Here is an 8583-nt window from a genome sequence, read left to right as displayed (position 1 = left end):
ATTAAAAGTAAAATACATGCATATATGTTCCTACAGCCGATTAGGTCGTTAAAACCTTCTATATTTTAACTAGGAAAAAAACTTTTTGATATTAAACAGGCAAGTTTACCAAAACATCTTTCAAGAAATTTTATTAGTAAATCTGTGCTCTTAAAAGCTTCGGTGACTGAAAATTAAAAATGTTCCATCAGTGTCGTCTGCTACTGCAGATTGAAACCCATTTTCGTGCCACGGCCGCTCAGTGTGATGCACTCAATGGAAGCGCACTTGGTGCGGCTGTAGTGCGGCCGTGTTCGTGCCATGAGAAACTCGTTTGTGCATTACGAGTACCGTTATAGTGCTATAGCCGAGTTTCAACAAGTCCTGGTGCTGCGTGCATATATTTTGCCAAGAAAAGCCGTGATAATCCACTGATTCCAACTCTGTCCCAGAAGTTTCTTTTTTGTTTGTTTTGTTTTGTTTTGCTTTGCACAGTCCCAACTCTCTTGGTACAGTGGCCTTCTTGTTTTCTACCTTCCTGAGATATCACATTCAAGAGCTGAAGTAAGTTTACACAAAAAAAAAAAAAATGAGGACACTCAATCGGGGCCTACGATAAAATAAATGTTCATTCTCCTAAAATAAATGTTCATTCTCCTACCGCACCTCTCTTTCCACTTTCATTCCCACCTTCCTCCCTTCCCTTACGGCGCGGTTCGGGTGTCCACAGAGCAAGTGTGACAGTTACTGCGCCTTTCCCTTCCTGTGAACCAATTATTTTATTTATTTACCGCACCACGCAGACCTGCCTCCAATAAGAGCATAATTATAGCTTCAAACGTAGCTCAGCAAGCAGATACAAGAGGAACAACAACTACATGAAAAATAGAATTCTACTCACATTCAAACTAAAGCACCGGCTCAACTTATATATATGGCAGATCTGTGTATACCAGATCTGTCAGGGAGTAATAAATGAGCAAAACTTTCTCATCAAAATATCGGACTCTTAATGCAATTAATAGAAGAGAAACTCCGGCAGATTTAGCTTAGAGTGAGAGTAGAATAGAAAGGCAGGGAGGTTAACTACGCGATGCCCTGAGGTTAACCCTACACATGGAGAGGGGAACAAATTTGCGAGGAAAAGGAAAGAGCGGCGAGGAAAAGATCGTCTGTCACATGTCCAGAGATATACAGTGAAAGCGGGTAAAGAGCGCCTAGAACTCCACCCCGAGTCCTTTAAAAACAGCGCCTTCACAGCTTTCCGTTCGCGTATGCAGAACTACAAGGAGTTACTGCCACTGTGTCGGAGTAACCGGGTTCGAACCCGACCTCGGCGGCTGCGTTTAGATTATAGTGAACTAGAATACTATAGTTTCGATGGAGGTGGAACGAAGAGGCGTCCGTGTGCTGTGCGATGTCAGCGCACGTTAAAGATCCCCAGGTGGTCGAAATTACTCCGCAGCCCTCCACTACGGCTCCTCCTTCTCTCTTTCCACTTTCACTCCCACCTTCCTTCCTTCCCTTAAGGCGCGGTTGAGGTGTCCACAGAAAACAAGTGAGACAGTTACCGCGCCTTTCTATAATTTAATCAGTTTTAGACTGAGCCATCCGTATAGACGTGAGTGGTCCAGTAGTCACTGTGTAGCATGAACAGTGCCAGTTGCATGCTGAAGGGCTGGCGTTGATAAATTCGATTTCTTCGATATCCCCGGAATAGCAAGGTGCCCACAGTGCAGCCGTTGACACCACAGGGACCATAACACCACAGTGGCGACGGAAATCGTGCTGCCGGAGTGAACTGTTTTGGGATGGATGACTGGTGCGTTTCTAATATTAAGGCGAAAGCCTTTAATGCCTCATTTGTCTACAGAAGGTTGTTAGCAGAGGTGTCACGCTTTCGAGAGCGTAAACCTTTTCTCCACCGGCAATAGAACATCCATCCCAATTGGATCTCCGGCCCAGCGCTTTACCAACTGCGCCACGCCCAGCAACGTGAAACGCTCTTCATAACTCCCTTTGTCTACCGTGAGGATGATAGCGGTATTCCGCGAGTGATAGACACTGCACCTTTCTTTTCCTGTAAACGAATTATAGAACGCCAATGAACTTTAATGCCTTCAATGAAATACTGGTTGTATTCGACAAGGGGCGCGCGATATGTACCGTCACGACAGGTCATATGGCGTCACCAAGCGATTCATGCATATAGACGTAGCCCCCGCCGGGCGTCCGATCCAGGCGTCCATGCGGCGCCTTTCATTTGCCGCTTCCTCGAACGCCGCACCACACAGCAAACAGAAGCAGACCCAGATGTCTAGGAGGCGTTAATACAGCAGGCATCAACGGCGTTTAAAATTGATTTACAGAATAAAAAAATTGGTCTGACTTAGCTTATGGTTAAGCCTAGGATGCGAAGCATACTAGCCTAAAAAATTAAACATTACCTGGCTATACCATGGTTAGCCATTTCATAGACAAGAACAACTCATGTGTTACTCTGCTTCTTCCTTTATTTTTCTCAAACCAATAAATACACTATTATGATCAGTCTTCAGCACGCATTTTCCGTTTGGTAGCATTTCGCCGCTCAAACCGAGTAGTACTCGAAGCTTCATCCTTCACCTCGGCATCGGTTGTCGAACGCTGCCGTCTAGCTGCATACTGTGCACGTCGCTTGGCAAGCCGTACTGGCCGTACTTCTCGTTCTTCTCCCGTTTCCGTGGCTGTTTGCAACTTGCGCTTTGCGGTCTGGCGAGCCGCCCTCTCACTGGCCGACATCTCGCTGCTCAACTGACTCAACGAGTGCGTCGCATTTTATACAATTGCGTGACGTCAGTATCTCCTAGCGGTAGGAGCGGGAGTTAGGCCGCCGGCGGAGGCTGCGCGTCCGCAAGCGAGGGCACGAGTTGAGCCCCAGCTTTCACAGCTGTTGTGACGTCATATCACGTGGTGCGCCGATGTAGGTCAAGTGGTAGCTACGCGGCCGCGCGCGGCGCAGCAAGAAAGAGCTCGGTTGTGCGGCTAGTATGCTTCGCATAAAAGGCGCTGTATCTGTTACAATTATCCGCGGACACATATATGTACCAGGCCGTAAAGGAAGGGAGGTGCCGTAGTGGAAGGCTTCGGTCCACTGCGTTATATAATGGCTTTCGCCTCGTCACACTTCAGTGGTCCAAAGTGCCTTCTAGAATGTTTTTAGCTTAAAATGGATAAAAATTGAAGAACCTCATTTCCATGAAAACCATGCAAAAAAATTCTCCAAATTTACTGAAAAAGTTCTTAGCTGGAACCAGCAGGTCCCAGTTCAGAACCAGCAAGCCACTATGGGAGCAGATGCCTCTGCTGGAACCAGTTGGCCCAGCACAAAAGAAGCAAGTCCTGCTTCTGGGACCAGTTGGCCCAGCGGAAAACCAGCAAGATGTGTTGCTGGAACTGACTGACCCAGCAGCAAACCAGCAAAATTCCTGTTGGGACCAAGTGAGAGCAGCACAGACCAGTAATTCCCCAGATTAAAATTTTCACCTGGGGCAGTACTATCCGGGAAGTGTGGTGTACCATACTGCAGCTGCCAGCGGGGGTTGGTATAAAAATGCTGATCACTGATATTCAGATTAAATAAGTAATCTGCAGGGAGATTTATGAGGCGGTGCTTTTAAACTTCGCACGAAACCTTCCAACAGGGAACATTAGTAACTTTGTCATCTAAGGTATCCCAAGATGACATATCCTCGTCTCGCCCTACCCTGCTCGGCAATAACAGCATTGTTGCGATTTCGCAGAGTCCTCACTTAGCTTTGTATGCGCAAGCAACTCCTTTATTTTGCAAAAAGATAGACTAAACAGCTGTCAGCCTATGACCTGTTTTCGTTATTGCCGAAGAGATTGATTTCTGAGCTTATCTGAAGGTACTAGGAGTGGCTCTAAACGATTAGGTGCCACCAACAAGTGCAGCCGTGTGCGCAGTATACGTCTGCCAGCCTGTGATCGACAAGCTCAAAACATTGCGCGCGAGCTTTTCTTTCTGGTCGGATTATGTTTTCTATGAATGATTAATTACTAGATTCTTCATGCTAAGTTCAACTACCGTCTTCTTGCATAGTGATGCACATAACGTAATTTCTATCTTTCTATTCTTAAATTTTTTGACCGGATATGTAATCTTCTAAACTTTCTTAAGTCACTCAAAATTAGCCAAACATTGCATATATGTTCTCAGAAAAGCAGCGCAAAAAAGGCGCGGACAAGGACGAGACGACAGCGCCCGTCCTTGTCGTCTCGTCCTTGTCCGCGTCTTTTTTGAGCTGCATTTCTGAGAACTATGTACCAACAAAACACGTCCAACTTGCCACATTAACTAAATTGCATATCTGGTTTTCTTCGGAATTAGAATGTATTGTTTTGTTGTCGTTTATTTTTTTCATTTAAGAAAATAATTATATGCAGATGCTACACTTTTTTTTTTTTACATATGGGTGAGAAATATTTTTGTTGACCATCCTGAAATTTCCCATTTCTACACAGGGAGGGAAGAGCTTGACCAGAAAGCTACACCTGTTGGTACTCTTACGCTTGCGAGGAGGAGGAAGCGGAAAAATTGGCAGACGATTGCCATACTCGGTAACGCGAAATTTTGGAACATTCTTTACGTGTTTGGTAACGCGATATGATGAGAACTTGGTGGCTGCCATGAGAACAGTGTCACCAGCCGGCGCCGCCTGCATGCCTCGTCGACCTCGATCGTCTCGCCTGGTCAACGCAGGTTTTTCCTAGTGTGTGCGATCATTTAACTCGATCCCGTTAAGGAGCTTTTTGTTGCACTGAGTCACCGAATTGACGCGACAGGTTAAAGAACACTGCGTTACACTTGACACCAATCAATGGAACAAAATTTGTAACACCATTAACGGCACACTAAATCAAAAAAGAACCTGGCATTTACTCAGAGAACTACTCGGGCCTCAACCGGCGCCTGTTCCCACTCTCGAGAAGCACTATTCTCAACTAGGCGGCGGATGCCTTAACAGCCCAACTCCGCGATCTCTACATTCCTCCTCCCCTACCCAGCCTTTATACTCCGTACACTGGTGCTTCCAATGTAGAACTCGATCAGCCGTTTACCCTCTGGGATCTCGACTGGGCGCTAGAACAGCTAAAGCGGAAGTCAGTCCCAGGTGAAGACCAGATTACATACTCACTCATTCGAAATCTCTCTGACAAGGACAAAGAACATTTTCTGAGCGTTATAAACTTACATTGGGAAGAAAGCACACTCCCAGCATCTTGGAAACAATCACTTATAACCCTACTTCCAAAGCTGCAGGCAAAAAACCTGCGCTTCAAAACCTCCGCCCAGTTTCAACATCATGCCTGGGAAGAACCATGGAGCGTATGGTGCTCAATCGGCTCGAGACTCATCTTGAATCCATAGATTTCTTTCCCCTTCAACAAATTGGCTTCCGAAAAGGTGTGTCTACTCAGGACCTATTTTTTCTCCTCATGCACGAATTTGACCCTCCGCCCACTTCCCAGATCCAAGCCATAGTGGCCCTTGATGTGCGAAAAGCTTTTGATAACCTTGCCCACGATCCTCTATTAAACATCCTTGCCTCTACTGGCTGTGGTCCAAAGATGTATGGCTACCTCACAGCATTTCTCCGCGACCGTACGGCCAAGTTCCGTCTCCCCGATTCGATATCTGATCCTTTCCCCCTCACACGTGGTACTCTTCAGGGCGCTATTCTGTCACCCACCCTTTTTAACCTTGCAATGGCTCCCCTATCTCGTACTTTAGCGTCTATCACAAACCTAAAACACACATTCTATGCAGACGACCTTACTCTCTGGTGCACTTCTGGGTCTCCTGGAGCAGTAGAGGAGACCCTACAGCAAGGTATCGATGCAGTCGTTAGTTACCTTGATAAAGTAGGGCTATCTCCCGCACCTGAAAAATCCGAATTGCTGCTGATTGCAAAAACTCGCTATCAGCGCCAACATAACCAGCTGATCAATCTCACAATGGCAGGTCACCCCGTCCCTCGTGTATCATCCAGCCGGATCCTCGGACTTCATATCCATGAGTCAACCAATCAGGCCAATGTATCTACAACCGTTAAAGTTTGCAATCAGCTTACGCATCTAGTTCGCCGCATAGTCAATAAGCACGAAACACAAAAAGAGCTAATTGACATCTAGAATATGTCTAGGCCAAGAAATGGGCACTTCTAAAAGAAGACTCAATTGAGACGTTCTGTAGACCCAAGAGCTACAAGCCTTCCTATAGCTCCGATTTAGCTCTGCTAACGCTACGCCAGTAGAAGTCTTGAAAACTTCTCGCCTAGAAAATTTTTATACTTGTTCTAGACATTGCTTCTAGCTTAGTAGACATCTTTAAACCCTCTTGGTTAGAACGTTTCTATTCTTGTTCTAGATGTATAACGATTTGCAGTTTGTGCTCATTGTCCTCAATTCTGCATGTGAGGTCACAGTGCTCTGCTTTGAGAGCATTTTTTTTTCTAAATTTAATGAAATGACACAGTTAACTGGGGAGAAGGCGAATTGATGAAGGCTTGCACTTTGTACAACACAATAAGACACAGCTAGAGATGGCGCAAAATCAGTTGGGCTGAAGTGAATTAAATTTTTTTATAGAATTTTCAATTTTACTCCTTTACCACCCCACCGATTATGTGCCATCTCTAGCTGTTTCTTATAGTGCTGTAGAAAATGCAAGCCTTCAACAATTCACCCTCTCCCCATTTAACTGTAATTTAAAATTTAGAAAAAAAATGCTCTCAAAGCAGACTATTGTGTGATCTCACGTGCAGAATTGCGGACAATGAGCACAAACTACAAGTCGCTACACTCAATAGTGAATGCACATGCTGAAAGTATGAAGAACACATGCTTCTCCAGTCCGAATTTTTATTGCACTCCATCTACAAAAGTAAAAGCAATCAGCAAATAAACTTGTTGACAATATGGATTTGAGAAGCCTTTTTTGAAGGTTCTTCTGCAAAAGTAAATACCAAACAACCTGCACTGGCAAAAAACAGTTAAGTTACAGGCATGCATGCAGATGCACTGGTGTAAACTCACTGGAACCATCCGCCCAGAAGGTTCTGCATAAAAATATTTTTTTTATAACTTGCATAGATATATAAAATCGTAATGCACACTGAAGGCATTGGCTGATGAGCTAAATTCGATGGCTTATCGTAAGCTCCAGGTTCTGCCTTTTCCAGGGGTCTTTAAGACAGACAAGATTCCAGCAACCTGCAAAGACACAAAAAAAGCTCAAAATAATCAAACGAGCCAAAGGCAGTGGCAGTTGAGCTACGTGCCTGAGTTTTGAGGGGTTTTTAAGAGAAGAAAAATATGCACGGAGAAAGGAAACACCAAAATACGGTGATACCACTAGCATCTATTCAAAATGCCCGGACCTACCATGAACGCCATTGAAATCATTCACCTAGTAGGCCATGCATGAAAAAAAAAAAAAATCCCTTATAGCTCGCACCACAAACCGAGGTCGAGGCAGTGGCCTTATGCTTCGGGCATTGACCTACCGTGAACTTAAAGAACAATCTTTTCTAGTGTGTTTTAAGATAAGAAAGTTTTATTCACCCTGTACATACACAGAAAACATAGTGAGCTGAGGTTACTGATTTTGAAAACGCTACGGTGCAAAGATGACAACAAAAACGAATAGGACACCATATGCGTACAACTACCAACTATTTATTGGAAGAAAACACGAATATTCTACACCTGATGCAAGTGAAGTGCCGGAATGTTTTCAAACATACTCGTATAATTCCACATCTTCAACACGACCATTAGCAACAAAATAGCTCCTCAAGATATATTACTTCAGTTCTACATTTGCTACCGCACATACTTAGCACGCATCAGTGAAGTTGACAAAGCCAATACAATACAGCTAAGTTGCTTGTTGGGCGAGTTGGTTGGACAGTACGTTGAAACAGCGCTAGAAACATGGACAGATAAAAAGACAAACACGCATTGCTATCTACCCGTGTTTCTAGCGCGCTAGTCAGACGCATCTGCGGTTCAACTTCGGCGCGCTGCATTCACCATACAAGAGAAGTGGAAAGTTACTTACTGTTGAGAAATATGAGCTCCATATCACAGCACAGTAGTAGTTGTAAAATACAGCGCGGGAAAGCTGCAAAATCAGCGTAAATGTCCAAGCGCGGGAAACAGACAGCACACCGAACACACACCATCGAGAGCACGTTGAGCAACCGTTGAGCATGTCGAAAGACGAGAAAAGATGAGTTGAACGATCAGTGCGCGCGGGTAGCAAGCAGTCGCTAGCGACTGCAATGCCAAAATGCTAATAAAGCAATGACTGCCTACAAAACCATAGAGTTAATACAAAGACTTTGTATTAACTCTATGTACAAAACCCAACTATTACAAAAACAATTATGAGTTTATTTTATTTTGTTTTTCAATTTAACCTTCTTCTTTGCAAAGAAACAAGAAAAAAAACCTGAAATAATAAAGCAATGTTGACAAATCGTAAATTGCATCGGCATCGAGCAGATCACCACCACGCAGCAGGTTTCAGCGTGCGGA

Source organism: Amblyomma maculatum, chromosome 2 (genome assembly GCF_055883805.1).
Source record: "Amblyomma maculatum isolate TAMU_Amacu chromosome 2, ASM5588380v1, whole genome shotgun sequence".
NCBI classification, from domain to species: Eukaryota; Metazoa; Arthropoda; class Arachnida; order Ixodida; family Ixodidae; genus Amblyomma; species Amblyomma maculatum.
Note: the sequence above shows the minus strand (reverse complement) of the source record.